At 41.6% G+C, this 19279-nt stretch overlaps 1 pseudogene; it reads left to right on the forward strand.

Moving 5' to 3' along the window:
* Nucleotides 1–11901: 11901 nt before the first annotated feature.
* LOC114700780 overlaps nt 11902–19279 on the forward strand; it is a 51642-nt pseudogene continuing 44264 nt past the window's right edge.

Genomic DNA, 19279 nt, shown 5'->3' on the forward strand with positions numbered 1-19279 from the left:
GTTACATGTTATAATTGTACTGCAAATGAGTCAAGTAGTCAAGGCCTTTACTGTCTTGAAAAAGTTAGAATGAACTAGTGAAACTTCTTTCTTGGTGATACACAATAAACACTTATTAATACAGTATGTTTGAGATTTTTATTGAAAGGCACAATGTACAATGCAGGTTTTTATTAAACTCTGTTGAAAGAACACCTGGCAATTGGACTGCAATCATCTCAACAACCAAGAAACACTTTGTGATACAGCACCATATTTTCTGGGTTTGGTGGGTCCCTCTAGCTGTCCTCTAAGCCACAAACATACCTGATGTCTTAAAAATATTTATCTTTGCTCCAATAATGTTCATCATTAAGACTGTATCCTAGTGACAAATATTAATATTTCAGTTCAGTTCCTTCATTGACTGCAAAGATAATGTCACAAAATGGGAAATAACCAGAGTGTGTACTGTGGGAAACTGTTTTCAAAGGTGACTGTGTATACACACAAAGGTTTTTCAGACATTCCAATAACATAGTGACAGCTATGTTGTTTCTAGGGACAAAACGCTGCACAAGCTGGCACAGAGGCTCATGAGCACTTTAATGCACAGGGATTCGTAATGCTGCCAGATTGGCAAGATACAGAAAAGGCACCTAAAAGAGGAATGTTGATTCCTTTTTTGTGTATGGAATAGAGAGGCATGAAACAGAGAGAAATGCCAGGATAGAGAGGCATGAAACAGAGAGAACATCCAATGGGGTTAAAGTAAACACAGCGAGAAGTGAGGAACAGGAAGGTCAGCAGTGGAGTAGAAACTACCCTGCCACTCCTCACACTGCCTCGTCCACATCCCAGAAGTTCTCAGCTTATAGCCTCAACCTTCACTGCACCTTGGCTCATCTTAAAAAAAAAAATTGATATTGTAGTCTTATCAATCCAAGTCAGTCACAACCTCTGGGAGTGAGGACTCAAACATCAGCTTTGCTTTATTTTGATTTGGTCTGACCTTAATTTTTGCTTTATTTTCCGCTTCCTATACAGTACCACTTTGGAGCCAAGTTTGAGAATCTTATTAAAGATGGTAGCTCAAGCTTTGCATAGCACAAGCAATTAGGTTATAGAGTTGAGGATTTCTGTTCTACAATCATTTTGCCCCCCTGGGCAGATCTGAAAGAACACCCTGGGCTTTCAATGAGGAGCTGCTTAAATTTCTACAAATATTCAGCTCTGGACAATGGAACCATGGCCTTCCCACTTTAGAAAATCCTCATTATTAACAGGAAGATAGATAAGAACCTGTGCCAGTGGTGATGGCTCAAGCCGGTAGGATTTGCTGAAGGAGGCAGAGGCAGGAGGATCACGAGTTTGAGGCCAGCCTGGGCTACACATTTTAAGCCGGGCAGTGGTGGCGCACGCCTTTAATCCTAGCACTTGGGAGGCAGAGCCAGGTGGATCTCTGTGAGTTTGAGGCCAGCTGGGCTACCAAGAGCTCCAGGAAAGGCGCAAAGCTAAGCAGAGAAACCCTGTCTCAAAAAACAAAACAAAACAAACAAACAAAAAAAAGAACCTGTGTTTATCCACTTGATGGCTCCATGCTCAAAGGCAGCTTAGAGACATAAACTGGAGGTTCAACTGGGTTTCAAGACTTGCCCTGTCAATGTGGTATAACGTCATTGACCAGTAGCCTCCAAAATCTCTGTTACATTATATTTTATAGGAATCAGGTAATGGCTCCAAGTCTGGCCCCATGTGCTCATAAAGTTTGTAGTTCAACAACAAAAACCAAGGAATAATGTGTCTACTTTGTTCTTTGCATTAGTAGAAAAACTGGATCTTGTTTATATGGAGGGGAAAATGACTGTGGGAGCAATAAAAAGATATTTGGAAGGATGCTTTCAGCAGCAAAATAAATTAACTGAATGAAAACAAATAATAATGTTAGAGACTCACTGTCCCAGTAAATTTGGATTTGCAAATTTCCACCCTGAAGTCCATCAATCTCAAAATTGTAAAGCACATACAACACAGTAAAGATTAAAGCACTGTGATAAACATCATGTATGATGCTACATCAGTCCATATAGTGGTAATAAAGAAAATGCCCATGTGGATCTTTGAAGGATTTGTGTGGTCTCAGTTCATCCTTTCATATCCTCACTATGGGCTGAAGCCACTAGAAGTGTCCCGTGTTTAGTTTAAATCATAATTGCACATTTGGATAATGACCACTAAACCTTCTGTTCCTTGAGAGGATTCATTCCGGTTCTCCTAAAGCCTGGCCCATTGGTGCAGAACCAAGAATCAAGAGTCATGCTCTCCACCCATTACAGGGAGGAGCTCAACAGGAGCTTGGATCAACTATTAAATTACTGGCCAATGATGCTCTGAGAAACAGCTTTCTAATTCTACAGAAACCACCAGAACAAATTACGGGACCCACTAGGGGCAGGGCCTGTAGCTGCTCTATTGGGTACCACTCCAACAGAGTGCCAGCCATCACATCATAAACAACCATGAGGCAAGGCAAAGATAAGACAGAGGCAAAGAGACAGACCTGCAGCAGCCTGTCCGCCGAGTAAAGAAGCCACCACCCCTGTGTGGAACCTATGTCTTTTGAATAGAGGGCCACAATGGAGAGTAATAGAGTCCCTTTATTTAAGTAACACAGGTGGTCATGGTTACTTTCACTTTAGGGAAGCCATAGAAAGAAATTTTTTTTCTTCATCCATCAGAAACACCAGGATAAATCTTTATTTTTATTGTTCTTTCTGTTCAATAAATAGAATCCCATTAAACATAGTTTAGAGAGGTAACACTGTCTCCCCACAGATCTTAGAGCCTCCATTCATACATGTGAGGACTCCACACACAGCAGGCTGATGAGTGAACCTGCTTCCTTCCAGCTAGTCTCTATTGCCAAGCTCTATGCCTCAAAGCAATGCCTCATAGGCATATAGTAGCTGCTTCAAACAGCCTCCAGGAGTTTGGAGAGAAAGATCCCTCCTGACCACAAGAGGTTTTCTAAGGGAATGGGACTGAAGATGCACCCGAGAGAGTAGGCTGTCACCACAGGAAGGGAGAGGAAAGGACAGACTATTTGGAGCTGTGGGTAAGGATGTGAGGAAATTGCTGTCTCATTAAAGGGAATCTACTGAAAATAGGAACCAAAATTTCATGGCAAGTGATATAGGGAAAACTGATTGGAAATTATCTCCAAACTAAAATAGTAACATTCTAAAATAAGTTTAAATGGTATTTCAGAACTTACTTGCCAATGATAGTCATAGCCACATGCTGTCTATTTTGTTTGTTTGGGATTTTTAGCTTAATTTTATTTTACAATTATTGTACAACGTAGCAGGTGTCTTTAGGTCATTTTCACACTTACTTAGTTTTGGTTGACCCTCTGCACACTGAATCAAAAGAGGTACAGGTACGTGTGTGTGTGTGTGTGTGTGTATGTGTGTGTGTGTGATGTAAGTTTGAATATGAGGTTCCATGATGTAATATTTGGAACTCTGGACTCTGAAATGCTTTAATCGATTTGTATGGTAACAGATGAACACTGACATTGTACACTTGATCCCCATAGGATGGCCAAACTCACAAAAATGCTTTGAGTGCCAAGTATCTTGTATGCCCTTTATTGCCCCACAACTGCTGCATCTGCTGCAATGTGGATAGTGCATTTGCAGTCAGTTCACTTTGTACTGATGAGCTTGCCTTCCACTGGGGAAAGTGTATGACGATTGTGGAGAGAGAAATTGACTCAAAGATTAGGGATACTGGGCAGGTCCTAGTTTTTAAACATTTTCATTTATTGTAAATTTCACATATAGCTTTGACTTTCTTTGAAACACCATAATTTTTATTAGTGGTTATATAAAAGACTCATTATCAACGAGACTTCATAATATCAGAGGAGATGGATAAATGCTAGAACGATGGCACGTGTCTGTGATCAAATGCTTGGAGGCTGAGGTGGAGGGATCCTGAGTCAAAGCAGGGTTTGAGAGAGTGTTAGAGGATAGTCGGAGTTTATAATGAAACTCCATATAGAAAATAAAAACAAACCCAAAACAGAAACAGACAAAATCAGGAATGGGGCTATTGATTCCAGGCACAGCAGCGTAGGTCTATGACTCCAGTAGAGGGCATGGGATCAGGAATTCAAGGTCACCATTAGCTACATAATGAATCAGAAGCCAGCTTGGTATATGAAACCATGTATCAAAATATCAATAACAACAATAAATAAATAAATGAACATTTGAAATTGATGGGATATAAGATGTATTATATGTTCAGCATCTGCATCAAATAAGGAGTCAAAGTTAACTCGCTCCTTGAACTCCAAAGTGAAAAGATGGGGCTTCCATCAATGCTTACAGGAAAGTTACTGAAGGTGTTTGAGCCGGGAGTATTTGTCTGGGAGTGGAAGGGAGGAGTTCAGTTGAGGCTCGGGTGTGCACACACAGCCGAGCAGCTCTCAGAAGCCATCAATCCAGTGTTCCCACAGTTTGTCTACAGGGAAAGGCAGCGAATCCTCATTTATCACACTCTCCTCCTTTGGCTTCCACTGCAATTGATGGAGAGGTGTGCTTGCATTAATCTTGGTGAGATGAGAGAGGTTTTTCAGGGCCATTTACATGTTTTAGACAGCCCACATGGAGACTAATGTGATTGGCAATTTGGAACATATTGTCTTTATTTAGTTCCAGTATCATGCCTGAGGAAGAAGGGTTGAGAAGGGAGATAGATCCCTCTCCTTCCTACCTCTGTGAAAATCTGAAATTAGTTGTTCATCTTGTGATATTTAGTTTAGAAGTTGTAGTAATTAAAAAAGCTAGACCTGTTTTTTTGACTAAAGTCTTAGTGAAGTCTTGAAGATAAAGTGATGGAGAGGTTTTCAAACCATCTTCAAAAAGTGGTTTATGTAATTCAACTGTGTGTTATTCTTTCAGACCCTGGAGTGAGTACAATACATAGAATGTTACAGGAAACTGTGGTTTGAAGTCTTTTTTAAAAAAGAGTGCTAATACATGCAAGATTCACTTTGTTAATTATTACACACAGAGAGAGAGAGAGACACAGAGAGAGACAGAGAAAGAACACAGGACATATTCTACTAGAAACACAGATGCAAGTTCAGTAAGAAAAAAAATTATGCTATCCAAATAAAATTACTAAGATTAGGCTCTCATTTTCTTAGTTGAAGGCTTTTAAATTTTATTAGCCACCCATGAGCAAAAAAATGTGCCCTTCTATTTCAACACAAATGTATACATTGACATCAGGAGCAGGGTAGCCCTTTCCCGCCAAGATGTACTCCAGTGGTACTGCTAAGAGGAGAAAAGGACTCAGGTCTCTGTCTTTGATATATTTTTAAACTTTCTAAAGATTCCAGGCTAGAATTTTGCAACATTTTCTACAGTTGTTCATTTACTTCTCTCCAGAGCCTCTGCCGTAAATCAACCTGAATAAGAGAAAACCGAAGAGATCCCAAACTGAATTTGAAAACCATTTCTGTTTTATCTGTGAGGCTTAGTGACTCCTCCTTTGCCAACTGATAAAGGCAGAAACCACGTCAACCATTTCCTATATCTGAAATCGTCATATGTTGAAACTCCAGCCTCTGAGACGATGATATTGGGAGGTCATAGTCATAAGGTGGTGTTCTGCTACCTAGGGTTAGTGCCCTTAAAGGAAGGCTTTTAGAGAAATCTTCCATCTCTTGCTAATGTTCCACACAATGAGAAGAGAAATTTCGCCTATGAACCAGGAAGCAGACCTTGCCAGACCCTGAATCTAACTAGTACCCTGATCTTGGACAGCTGTTTAAAACCCATCAAGTATGCAGTATTTGTTTGTTTATAGCAATCCCAAAGACAAGACTCTTCTGCTTATCAGGCAAGCAGCCAATGTGTTCAGCTCCCACTGCATGCTGGGCCATCAGGAATGGAGTAGAGTGATGCCTGCCTCAAAATTAAAAGTTTTCCGCAAGAGAAGAAAGAAATTGACATAATAAATGACTTTATGCTGAGAGCAATAAAGAGAATGAGGCCAAAGTGCATGGCATTGAGGTGAACTGGTTCACCCAGGTCCAGCGGCTTGGTAGAACTCTGTGAGGGTGATGGTTGAACAAAATGTAACATTTGGACTAAAGTTCCTACTTGAACAAAAAGTTAGGTAGCACTTGGATTTAGGGTTAGTTTTGCCAATGCTAAATCTCTATGAAACCCATATTTAAGTGGACCGTTCCCTTCTACCATGAGTGGAATAGAGAGGAGCTAGTTTGTGTACTCACAAACCACGTCATGTAGTGAGAAACACTCTGAACAGTTTCACAGTGGAGATGAAGTAAATGACCAATTCTGAGCTTTTTTAGCCCTGATTGTAGATAGGAAAAGCAGTCTGAGTTAACTTTCAAAGCTAATTTCCACAACAGATAGAGGAACCTTGATGTCTTAGTGCTAGTTAGGATCCTCAAAGATGAAAGAAATCGTAAATGGTATAGTACCACTGATTGCTATATAACAAGCCACCCTGAAACATGGCAGCTTAAACAAGAAACATATATTCTTGCCTAGTTTTGTGAGCCATGACCTGTGACTCGTGTCTCCTCAAGAGGCTGTTATCATGAAGTCAGCTGGGCTGTCATCAGCTCAAGCTGTGTTTGAGGAGGCTGCACTCCATGCTCACTCACCAACTGGAGGCAACCTCCCGTTCTCAAGGCCTTTGGTCACATTATTTGTTACACTTCTCATTGCCAGGACCAAATGCCTAGCAAGAAGCAACTAAAGGAGTAAGTTTTCTCTGGGTCGAGAGGGAGAGTGGGACCTTAGAGCAGAGGGATGCAGTGTGTCTTAGTGGGCAGGTGTGGAGCAGGAATGGAGGTAAGTGATCATATTGCATGTGCAGTCAGGAAGCAGAGAGAGATGAATCAATGCTGGACCTCAGTTCCCTTTCTTCTCTGCCAGACCTCCTGGAAAGTGCTGCTCATATTTAGGGTGAGTCTCTTACCTTAATCAAGCTAACCTAAATAATTCCTCACAGACATTCTCCGAGGTTGTTTTTATGGTGATTGTAAATCTCATCTAGCTGACAATCAAGATTAATCATCTTGAGATGATCAACTCCTTGCCATGTAATGCTCTCAATAGGGCAACTGGGAGTGTGCAGCTTACTTCTCCCACAGCAAGAAGTCTGAAACATTGTGAGTGAGTGGGTGTACAATGTGGAAACTGGAGTCTTTTGGAAAACTAATCAAAGTGACATCTTCCCATTTTGCCATATTCTCTTCATTATGTCTGAGTCATGTCCTACCCCACACCAAAGAGAATGTGTGTACTTACTACAAAGACAGATGACTAGGGCTGATTTGGAACAATGTGTTAGATGCTTCTTACAGAAAAAGGAGGAGTTTTAAGAAATGTGAAGTCAAAATGAAAAGTTTCACTAGACAGTTATATAAAACTTTATTGTCATGGTTTGGATACATGATTCAATTGAATGGTACAACCAAAACAATGACTAGAATTAACTAATATAACTTGAATAAGGATCAAAACAACTGCTAGAGCAAGTCATTTACCTATTGAGTCAGAGACATAGTAAGACCTTCCCTATCATTAAGTACCTTTGACTGTATCAGCTTCCCAAATAAATAAGTAGAATGATCCATACCGATGCCAAAACTAACAGTCTGTCTTTCACAGACGTTGCTAGGTTATCCAATTTCCTAGCCTGTTGCTGGAGGCTTCTCTCCAGGTTCCCCAAGCCGGCAGTCCCACAATCCACTTATAAAATAATCACTCAGACGCTTATATCACTTATAAACTGTATGGCCGTGGCAGGCTTCTTGCTAACAGTTCTTTATCTTAAATTAACCCATTTTTATAAATCTATACCTTGCCACGTGGCTGGTGCTTACCAGAGTCTTTACATGCTGCTTGTCCTGGCGGTGGCTGCCATGTCTCTCCTCTCAGCCTTCCGCTTCCCAGAATTCTCCTCTCTCCTTGTCCTACCTACTTCCTGCCTGGCAACCTACTTCCTGGCTGGTCACTGGCCATCAGTGTTTTATTTATATAGAGCAATATCCACAGCACTAGCCATACACTTATCTAACATTCCAACTGTTAATTTGTAAACTGTAGTTAGTTTTAAAGGTTTCTTTGTGCATGGTGAACTGCAACCTAACTTGATGCACAGAGTGAAACCTATTATTTGTATCACATCCAAGATAGACATGAGTTGTAGCTAATCAGACTACCATTACACCTTATTTCTGTTTCCTATGTTCTACTTTCTTTTCTCTGGCTATAAGTAAAACTTACCCATGTAGGGTCAAGACACTCTTAACCATTTTGGTCCAGATTGCTGCCTGGTCCTAGAATAAAAATAAATCCAATTAAGGTCCACTGTAATTTTAACACACCCAATTTCCCAATACTTCCTGTTTGCCCACCCGCCCCTTCCCATCAACCAATGGTTGACTCTACTGTCCAGACACTTGCTGTTCCTCAATGTTCTCAACCCTCATCTTTGTTCTCCACCGTGTATTTATAGCAGACCAGCACACTAGTTGGACTGATGGTTTTAAAATATCTACTTGACTGTATGGCTAGAGATGTAGAGCAGTTGTAGAGCACTTGCCTAACACACAGGAAGCCCTGGATTTCATGCACTGTACTGCCTAAAAACTGGGTATGGTCTTTTACACCTAAACTCTAGTGGTAGAGCATCAGAAGTCCAAGGCCACCCTTGGCTACACAGCAAACTTAGATAATCCTGATCTATGTGAATACACACCTTAAATATGTGTAGGGCTCCTTTGCTTTACTCCAATGTGTGTGGAGTTGAGAGCTTATATAAAAGATTATATTTCTACAGATATAGGATAAAATAAATTCTTAAGAGTTAATTAAAAAGAAGCTTTTACCTATCGTAATAAAAAAAAGTTAAAGACTCAATTTCTCACTGTCCTACATAGTGTTTAAAACACAGTGAACAGGTGGGTCTGTTTGAATTTACTACATGTCGGGTCCCATCTGGTGAAAGACACACACACACACACACACACACACACTGCCTAAGGCTCTGGAGAAAGGCCAGAGTGAGAGTGGACTATGCCCCACCCCAACCGCCATCCTCCAGGCACGAGGCTATTGACACCTGAAATGAGATTGTTTTCTGCGCCTTTGGGGACACCCGAGTCAACATTCCATATTCATTAACTAGTGAACAGCTGTGGAAGGGAAAGCCTTTCACAGAAGGCCACTCAGAGCTTGCTCAGTCAACGCCTCCTTCAATGGCTCTGCTAAAGCATCACCCTTGACTTCCTCCTGAATGTCCTCCCGAGTTGTCCAGCTCTACTGTGCAGCCTGTGATTGTGTTTGGACTCCAGGTGCAGGAAGGAACATCTAGGAAAGCCTGAGCACTCAGACTAATGAAGGTCCTTTTGAAATCCCAAAGCAAGTCTAACTCTCTCTCCCTCCCTCCTCCTTCCCTCTTCTTCCCTCCCTCCCTTCCTTCATTCCTTCTTTACTCCCTGTCTTCCTCTCTCTCTTTTCATTCCTTCCTTCCTCTCTTTCATTCCTTCCCGCCTTCCTTCCTCTTTCTCTCTCTTCATTCCTTCCTCTCTCTGTCTCTGTCTCTCCACTCCTTCCTTTCTCTTCTCTCTCTTCATTCCTTCCTTCTCTCTCTCTCTTCATTCCTTCCTTCCTCTCTCCACTCCTTCCTGCCTTCCTTCCTCTTTCTCTCTCTTCATTCCTTCCTTCTCTCTCCACTCCTTCCTGCCTGCCTTCCTCTTTCTCTCTCTTCATTCCTTCCTTCCTCTCTCCACTCCTTCCTGCCCTCCTTCCCCACCTTCTCCCTGTTGCTGTGCTCTCATTTTTTCACTCCATTCCTCCCTCCCTCCTTCTGCTCTCCCTCCATCCTCATCTACTTTTCCTTCTCTTATCTTGTCTTTCCAACCTGTTTTTTTTTTCTATTTGCTTTGTCTGATGACTATTTCTTGGATGATCTACCTGTTTATTCAGAGTTTTCATTGCTGAGAAGACAGTCTGTTTCAGTCTAGAGAAGTACCTAGTAAAATGCCAGAGACAGGGCTAGCTTTGTGACTGAGGACCTGGGAGAAGTCTGAGGCACCTGTATTTCAGGTTTGTGAATATTAGTAAATAATGTTCAGAAAGCCGTGTTTGGCATGGATAAATTACTGCCTGAAATAATTTCATCATCTCCCTCTAATCGCCAAGCCATTAAATAAAGAACTTCTAAGTCATCCTGACAATCAGATTAAAAGCATGCCACAGAATTGGAAGTCATTTTTCATTGTGTCTTGTCTTGTTCTCAGAGGTGACTGAGGTAATTCTAAACTTTATCCCTGAGTCATGGGCTTCCCTGGAATAAATTTAGTTCTAAAAAGAACCACAGTTTCCTTTCCTGTACTTCAGAGAAAGCTGTCATGACAGGCTAGAAAAGGTGTGCTAGTGTGGCTGTTAACACTGTTTGCACATTCTTAGGGTGCCCCCTTCTGTATCCTGGTAGTAACGGTGTAGACCATTTTAGGTTGCAAATTTAAATCCAATTGTTCTTTCTGAGCTGTGTAAAGGGGGATAGTACTCACATCATCTTAAGCTGGCTATGGATCCTAAGTGAGCCAACAATGGTGGCCTGATACAGCTTAGCAATAGTCATACTATAATAATTTTCTAACAAGTGTCTTAACCTGGTCTTGTCTCTAAACCCCTAAGCAGGAAGATGATTACTATGATCCCTTAGTTACAGCTCAGAAATGAGTTAATTTGTCAATGACATACACACTTTTCCAAAATAAGATTATGCACCCCCATATCCTTTTTAGGTATGGTTGGGTAGACAGATGACCTGCCTCCCTCAGGCTCTTTGAAGGTAAGCAGCTGAAACCAACTAGACTTAACCTGAGCAAGAGAAGTTAAACCATTATAAGGTGCAGGAGCTTCTTGTAAGAACTCAAAGACCACAATACAAAGACACAGCTGAGCCAGCAGAGTTAACAATGGCATCTCCTGGTCTGCACTGAGTGTCCCGTTCAGTGCCTTGCAGCTCTAAGTCAGTTTGTCTGAAACCTCGGGTACTCTCTGGAACCAAACTATTCATTTTACTCCCAAGTTTTCAGGTAACCCAAATAGATGGCCTTCATCCGAGAGAGGTGCCTAGATGCAGGAGTGCAGTGTCAAGCTCCGGAGGCACAAGCTCAGTCCTGTAGACTTCCTGGCAAGAGTTTCTGGCAGATGACCCAGCACCAGACACTTGACTTACCTGCACAGCTGTGGCAGCCAGGATACTTGATTTGTGCCTTGAGAAGAAGAGTTTGAACAACCGATGTCCTGGCCCTTCTTTACAGGAGGCTCCGCAAAGATGATGCTCTGACCATTGCCCCCTGAGGTGTGCAAGAGGCAGAGTAGGGCAGTGGGACCAGGTCAGCACCGGGACTCATTGCTCCTAGAACTTGAACTGGGAGGGAGCAGCAAGCAGGCCTTCTTTATGTCTAGAAGGTCCTTGAAGATGAATGAAAGTCTGTTTTACCAGATGGCAATACATCATTATCATTATTAGTAAAACAACGTAGTTGCCCTGGTCTTGACACCCTCTGGAAAACGAAAGTAGGGACTGAAAACCTGTTTGTCATCCTATCACAGCAGATGACAGACATTTGTCATCTGCAAACTTTCCATGAAAATACAAAATCAGCGTTTCGCCTGAGTGGCCGCTCGCTTCTGTGTGGCGCGGCCGGGAGGGGCCGCGCCAGGAATCTACAATTAAGAGATTGACTAGAGCTGGGCATGGTGGTACGGCAGAGGCAGATGGATCTCTGAGTTGAAGGCCAGCGCTGGTCTACTATTCAAGAAATGAAAAAAAAAAAAAATTGGCAGCTTTAAACATGAGCTTATTTGGGGTTTTAAGTGCATTTCAACTTGAATTTATGAGGCTATAACCCCATTCATCATGGAACATCAGGACTTTAAATGAAGAGTCCAGAAAAGATGGATACAAAATATGGAAAGTCCAGACAGGAAAAGACAGAAAGTTTTAAAGGCCAAAAAAACAATGCCTACAAGTTGCCGGAAGCAGTTGGAGATCCTGAACAAGTCAAAGAATCTTGAAGCTTCAAAATCAACAGTTGGAACTAATATTCCAAATGGCTATGATCAGAAGATGTTTTCAGAAAACAAAGAAAATGTTAAGCTCATGAAAGCTTCAGAGCAAATTAATGAAAATGGTTGTGTAGCTCTGGAAAGGCATACAGCACTGCTAGAACAGGTTAAACATTGGATCCGACAGGAAAATCTACATGATAAATGTAATCTGTTTGATAAAAAACTGAATGAACTGAAATGAACGCATTGAAAGACCCAGTGTAAGAATAAGCATGAAGCAATAGCTGGTGAACTCTTTATAAAAATCAGAAGACTTCAAAGACGTATTAAAACAGTATTATCATCTCAAGGAAATTGTTTGAACCAAACACATTACCCAATAATACAGTCTGTGAGGTTACAGATTCAGAGCAATGAATTCAAGTGTGACCCAAGAGTCAGTTAAAAGCCGAAGTAAAAGAATGCCTTCTGTGAACCCTGATGTTTTAACTCTTCAGAAAAAGCAAGTAGAAGGGTTAATTTGTCATCACCTTGTGTTGAGTTTTTCTGAAAGTAACACTGATGATGTTATGTTAATTTCTGTGGAAAAACCTAATTTGACAACTCCAGTTACATCAACTCCAACAGAAATTGGAAAAAACACATCAAGGAAATTTAGCAACTCACCTAATACCGTAATTGAAGTTGGGGCTGTAGAGAAGAAACTTGATTTTTTATTGAACTTGACAAAAGAAGGCCTGCCCAACTACAACAGAGAAAGCCAGCATTCACCCTGAAGTCATCTTCGAAAGCTGTTTTAAGATCAAATGAAATAATCCCAGTGGCAGAAAATGGAGCTGAGGGTTTTGATTCATTTGAACACCTGCCACCTCTCCCAGAGCCACCACCACCACTCCCTGAGATGGCAGACAAAATCCAAGACACTCTTCCTCCCAAAAGCCTGAGCTGAGAGTGAAGTGGGTGTTGAAGCCGCCAGGCATTGCCCTGACTTGAACATCCCCAAGGTCAACCCCAAGTGTGCTCCTTGGAGAGCTACCACCTCTTCCTGTGCTATGAGAACTCAAATCATTTGACTTGGAAGAAAATTGCAGAAATTAAAGCTTTACCTCTCCCAATGGCCTGCACTTTATCTCAGTTTTTAACTTCCAACAAATATTATTTTACTGTTCAGTCGAAAGACATTTTTGGGCGATATGGACCATTTTGTAATATAAAATCTATTCTTGGTTTTCTGAAAACCTTACCTAAAAAGTTCTCAGTAATTATATGTTGTGTACATGTCATGTTTTCATATTTGAATGTTTGTTTACAGTGTTTCTCTAACACTATACATTGTAACATTGCGCAGTTCAGTTTGTGACCCCTTTGTATGGAACAGTCCTACATGTATTGTGTCTTGGAATTTGTGTATTTCTAATTTGCATTCAGTATGTACTTCTGTGATCTGTGTTCTCACACAATACCTATCGTGGACCCATGTTGCCACTGTGTGTTCCTGTGGTGGCAGTGAAGTTGCTGCTGTGTCAGAAGCCCTCTTGTACAAGCAGCCACTTTCCCCATTCTTGACAATCAGCTGTAATCCTGGATGTATCCCTGCCATGATCTAGTACACAGAAATCCCTTCCTTTTCTTTTATTCTAAAGCAGACTTTTGATTTGCACCCTTTTCTTTGATTTTGTTTGGCTAGCAATCATTTGAGAGAAACAACTTGGAGGTTTGCCTAAACACCACAATTAGTTAGGTCAGGCATTTGGGCATTGTGGGACAATGCCCTAATCCCAGCACTTTGGGAATTCAAGGCAGGCTGATCTCTTTGTTCAAGCCAGACTGGTCTACATAAAAAGTTCCAGTCTAGCCAGAGCTATTTAACAGGCTGTTTTAAAGAATTTTTTCTTTGTTAAACATTGTGTGATATATATATATATATTTATATATGCACGGTGCTTCTTTAAAAAAAAAAATTCAACCTGCTATTTCAACCATGGAGTTGATCCCTTAGGTTGGAGACTTTAATTTGCTGATTTCTAATTTCTTTAAATGCCTCCCTTGCCGTGTTCCTGGCTTCCCTCAGTACTAAGAGAACGTAATGCTTAAAAAGGCTCTGATAAAAGTATTTTGTGCACACCTCTCCCCAAAGAAGCACTTAAGTAGAGTGCAACCAGTCCAAGAGATGGTATGCCAAGAGAGCCCTGAGATGTCTGCGTCATCACTCAAGAGAGACAGACTACGTAGTTAGTAACTGGGTCAAACAAACCAGCATGGTGCTCAAGTGGCACTCTACTGGTGCACAGTGGAACTGAGGTACGAATAGGGAGCGGTTTCCCTGGGTGTCTGGTGTTCCTCTAAATCTTCATAAATAAAGCTTTTGTCAGTTAAAAAAAAAAAAAAAAAAAAAAAAAAAAAAAAAAAAAAAAAAAAAAAAAAAAGAAAATACAAAATCATAGGTGAATAATCCACACTAGGTTTCTAATAGGGTACAAGAAAGATCATGTTCTTATTTTTCTAGCCCAATTCAGTTGCAAGTTCATTCTCATGCATCTTAAGGCCATTTGTGAGGATCTGGGGACAACTTTCTTTACCACCTGAGCATTGTATAAAATGTTAACCCCTTGGTGCAACTTCTTGTATTTTGAATAGCTCTCCTCACCTTCTGTACCCAGTGTGGGCCAAGGCTCCCAGGACTCTGGCACTGCAGTCTTGACCCAGCATCTGTGAAGTAAAGGTCTCAAAGGATTTCTTTCTTTGGGATCATGTGACCTGTAGCTGATTCAGGGAGGTGATGGTTCCTAAACACAACGAAGGGTCCAGGAATATAGAAAATAAAATTATAAGCTTAAGAGATAAAAACGGACAATCATCAGCTCTAAAGTTAACTGCTAACAATGGCTCTGCTTTACAGCAGGTCCTCTGTCAGCAGCCAGGGTTAACTTTTAACCCTCTTGCCCCTTGTAGCAACAACTACCTCGACCAGGGTTAACTTTTAATAGTCTGTTCCTACATGACTTCTAGCATGCATCCCATGCCTGATGCCCTACGTGATTTCCCCAGGCCTATGCACACCGTGCCTGACACTATAAAAAGGGGCCAGTAATCGCCTCCATTGCCACAGCCCAGAATCCCAACATTGGCTGTGGTCTCATCTAGCTGATAAGCTTTTGTGCCCCACAGTGTTTTATTTTAATTTTAATTTTTTTATTTTTATTTTTCTGGAATAAAGTTTGTTCTGGTTTAATAGACTTTGGTGGTCTGTCCCCCATTATTGTGTGACCCTGGACCCAACACACACTCAGTCATCCCAAATGCCAAAGAACTGACTTTCTTAAACAGAGCCATCCAGGATTTCCTCGTGAATTCACCCACAACCATTCCCCCCACCCCCACCCCCGAGAGAGAATCAGACTCATTCACAAAAGCTCCTAAGTCAGCTTTGAACTCTCCCATCTGCCTGTACTCTACTCAGAGTTAATCTCTACAGGCAGCCATTGATAATCTGGCATTTTCTGAATGCCCATGCAGCATCTAATTACTTAAATCTCCAGTCCATGTTAATTACAGCAACCATTTTTGAGAGTCCCCTTTGCCAAGTTCTTCATCATCCTTAGCTTTGATCCTTAAAGCAATTGACAAGAGAAACTGAGTTTTATGTATGTTGCCAAGGTTATAGAGCAGCACACCATCCAACAGAAATAAAATTTTAATTTATTTTTTTCCAGAGCCATAGTAAAGACGTAAAAAAATACCTTTTAAACAACATATCAAGAAGATTGCTGTTTTGACATGTCAATGATGTAAAAATTGATTCAATGTTTCACTTTTTTTTTTTTTTTTTTTGCATCGTCTTTAAAACACAATGTAGCTCTTTTGGTTTGTCTTTACTTGAGTCCCTCTTGATTTGGTTTAGTCACTTCTAGAAATAAATGCAGACATTCCGATAGTCCGGCCTTGCATTTACAATAGACCATTATCTTTGCTTTTGCTTTGTGTGGACTCAGAGAGAAAGAGATGGCAGAGGCAATCAGACGGGGAAGAAATGTATAGAGACTATCACACTGATGTAGAAGAGAACCTCGCTGCCTCCTGGTCATGTCTGCAATTTAGTGCTGGGTCCTAATTAGCATCTGCAGGCCTGGAGGATTCATCTCTGTCATTCCCTTGATCTTGAGTTCTGGTTTCCCTTTCTCCCTCTGAGTATTCTGGCAGAGTTCCAGCAAAGAAGCTCATCTGTCTCCAAGACATTCCTGCCTTAGGGGTGTGGCTGCCTCAGAGCCCAGCCAGCATCTAGCCTTGGGGCAGCTTCTGAAGCCTTACAGGACCTGCCAGCATTCAAGGCAGTTATGGGACATTGGTCTGTCCTTCCACAAAGGTAAGTCTCAAAGAGGAAATCACCTAGGAATCTGGACAACGTCTGAATGTGGTCACTTACCTAAGGAAGCTGGGAGGAGCTATGACTACATCCCAGGGTACCAGGCAGGGCCCATAGCAGGAGCTTAAAATGGAAGGTAGAGACAGCTGGTGTTCTCAGAAAGGAGTGCTGCTGTTCCTGATGGTGCCTCCAGTCCCAAGGCCATTATGCCTCAGTCAGCTACCAGTCGCTGTAATCCAACAAGGCCCCCTTTCATCAGGGTACTGCCTTGGAAGTGCCCCCGCCATTTAAAGCTCTGTCTGCAGGTTGAATTCCTTCATAGAACTTGGTAAACCCAGAGACACTTTTATGAGATTCAAATGACACACAGTGAAATTGTGCTTTTTGGTACAGATTATGTTTCTATATTGGTATGCCCTTATGATACATTGACCATAAGGACTGTGGTAGTGTGAATGTAGTTGGTCCTCTTAGTCTCATAGGGAGTGGCATTATTAGGAGTTGGAGTAGTATGGCCTTGTTGGAGGAAGTGTTGGGTCAGGCTTTGAGGCTTCCTTGCTCAGGATAGTGCCAGTGTCTCGTTGGACTTGCTGTTGCCTGCAAGATGTAGAGTGCCAGCTCCCGCACCAATCTGCCTGCATGCTGCCATGCTCCCCACCATGATGATTGTTGCTCGAATTTCTAAAGGTCTTTAATAAAAAAAAAAAAAAAAAAAAAAAAAAAAACGCAGCCAGATATTGTAGTAAATGCTGAAAGATCAGAGAGACAAAGGAACAAGCCACAGCCTCATCTTACCTCTAGGACTTCTTAGCCTGAAAAGCCTCTAGTTCCTGTCTCCTCGCGCCTTACATACCTTTCTCCACCCAACCATCACTTCCTGGGATTAAAGGCATGTGTGCTTCCCAAGCAAAGGCATGAGATCTCAAGTGCTGGGATTAAAGGTGTGTGCCACCATGCCTGGCTCTGTTTCTCTCCTAGACTGAGTCAATCTCGTGTAATCCAGGTGGCTTTGAACTCACAGAGATCCAGACAGATCTCTGCTGTCCAATAAAGGGTATGCCACCACTGCCTGGCATCTATGTTTAATCTAGTGCTTGCTCTGTTCTCTGATCTTCAGGCAAATTTTATCAGGGTATACATTATATCACCGCGATGATAATAGACTAAAACCTCTGAAACTGAAAGCGAGCCACACCAATTAAATGTTTTCCTTATAAGAATTGCTGTGGTCCTGGTGTCTCTTCACAGAAATAGAACCCCAACAAAGACAAGGACTACACCAATACGTGTGTGTGTGTGTGTGTGTGTGTGTGTGTGTGTGTGTGTTACACCTCTCCCCACATCTGTGTGTCCATTCATGGACAATCCAAAGTCTCTATTCCTGTACCCTGCAAACATGACTGGGGTTTGTATCTTGCAGCTTTTCCTCCTCTAGAAAGTCCTCTATATGAGTTCAGAATGTGCAGCCTTTAGACTCACCTTGTCTTATACCTGAGCTTTGGAAACTCGTCCTTGTGTGTGGATGTGTGTATTACTAAAAGTTGTCTCTTTTCTGTTGCCATGTAGTATTCATTGTATGTATATACCACATTTTGTTTATCACCTTGGGGCTGTTTCCATTTTCAGCAATTATGAGTACAGCTGCTATACATGTTTATCTAGGAACCCCAGATGCATATATATAATAGCTAAGTAATATATATGTAGAACTATATCCACATAAGACTGCTAAAACAACAGAAAATGATCGGACTGTTTCATTTGTTGATCCTTTTGGCTTTATTCATATTATACTTAGCTTATTTGCTGAATTCCTGGGCCAGCTAAGACTACAATGTGCAGTATGTCCAACATGATAATTTATAGCTTCTTGTCACTACTCTGAGGGACAAAGAAATACTGAGAATCTCCAAAAAAAAAAAAAAAAGCATTTAGCTTTTTCTCTGGGAATATATTGGTGCATCTCTCTTCTCTGCCTCAGATAATTTCTGAACAGTACAGAGCTTCCATTCCTGGCCAGCCACTTGCCTGGGCCTCTCTTAAGAGTGTCTCCTTCCATGATTTAGCCCCATATCATCCTGCTCTAGGAGGGAGCCTGGCCCTCTCAAATAAATGCTGTCTGCCAATCACCTTGTGTGTGCAGAGTCGTCTGGAAGCAGCACTTCACATCTGCTTCCTGAGTGTGTGATGCAGGGAGGGTCCCTCTGAGGGGAGCTGAAGCCCTTCTTGTTTGTTTGTATTCTACACCCAGTGTTGCAGTGCTATGATGCATTTTGGAGCATTGCAAGGCTGTAGTTAAGAGTTAATGCTGAGTCTTCACAACAGTCTCTGGATCAAAAGCATGTTAAGAGAAGTTGTTGCCAGATGGTGGTGGTACATGCCCTTAATCCCAGCACTCAGGAGGTGGATCTCTGTGAGTCTGAGGCCAGCCTGGTCTACAGAGCAAGATCCAAGACAGGCACCAAAACTACACAGAGAAACGCTGTCTCACCCCCCCCCAAAAAAAAAAACAGAAAAAGAAAGAAGTCATGAATATAATATAAAATGTTTATGACAATGTAATCTCCCTTGCCATTATGAAACATATTTTTGTCCATATTTAACGTGATTTATATAAAGTCATTTTTCCACTTAAAAAAAGAGTGATTCAGACTTGACCTTAAGTGTCTAGAAAAAAACCTTCAAGGAAGAGCAATAAGAGTCAATATCATTGACCAAAGGCCTACTTCATGGCTGTACTGTGCACAGTGTTGTGTTCGAGCAACATTTATAGCACACACTAGCAACCCCC

The sequence above is a fragment of the Peromyscus leucopus genome, unplaced genomic scaffold, assembly GCF_004664715.2.
Source record: "Peromyscus leucopus breed LL Stock unplaced genomic scaffold, UCI_PerLeu_2.1 scaffold_500, whole genome shotgun sequence".
In the NCBI taxonomy this organism is placed as follows: Eukaryota; Metazoa; Chordata; class Mammalia; order Rodentia; family Cricetidae; genus Peromyscus; species Peromyscus leucopus.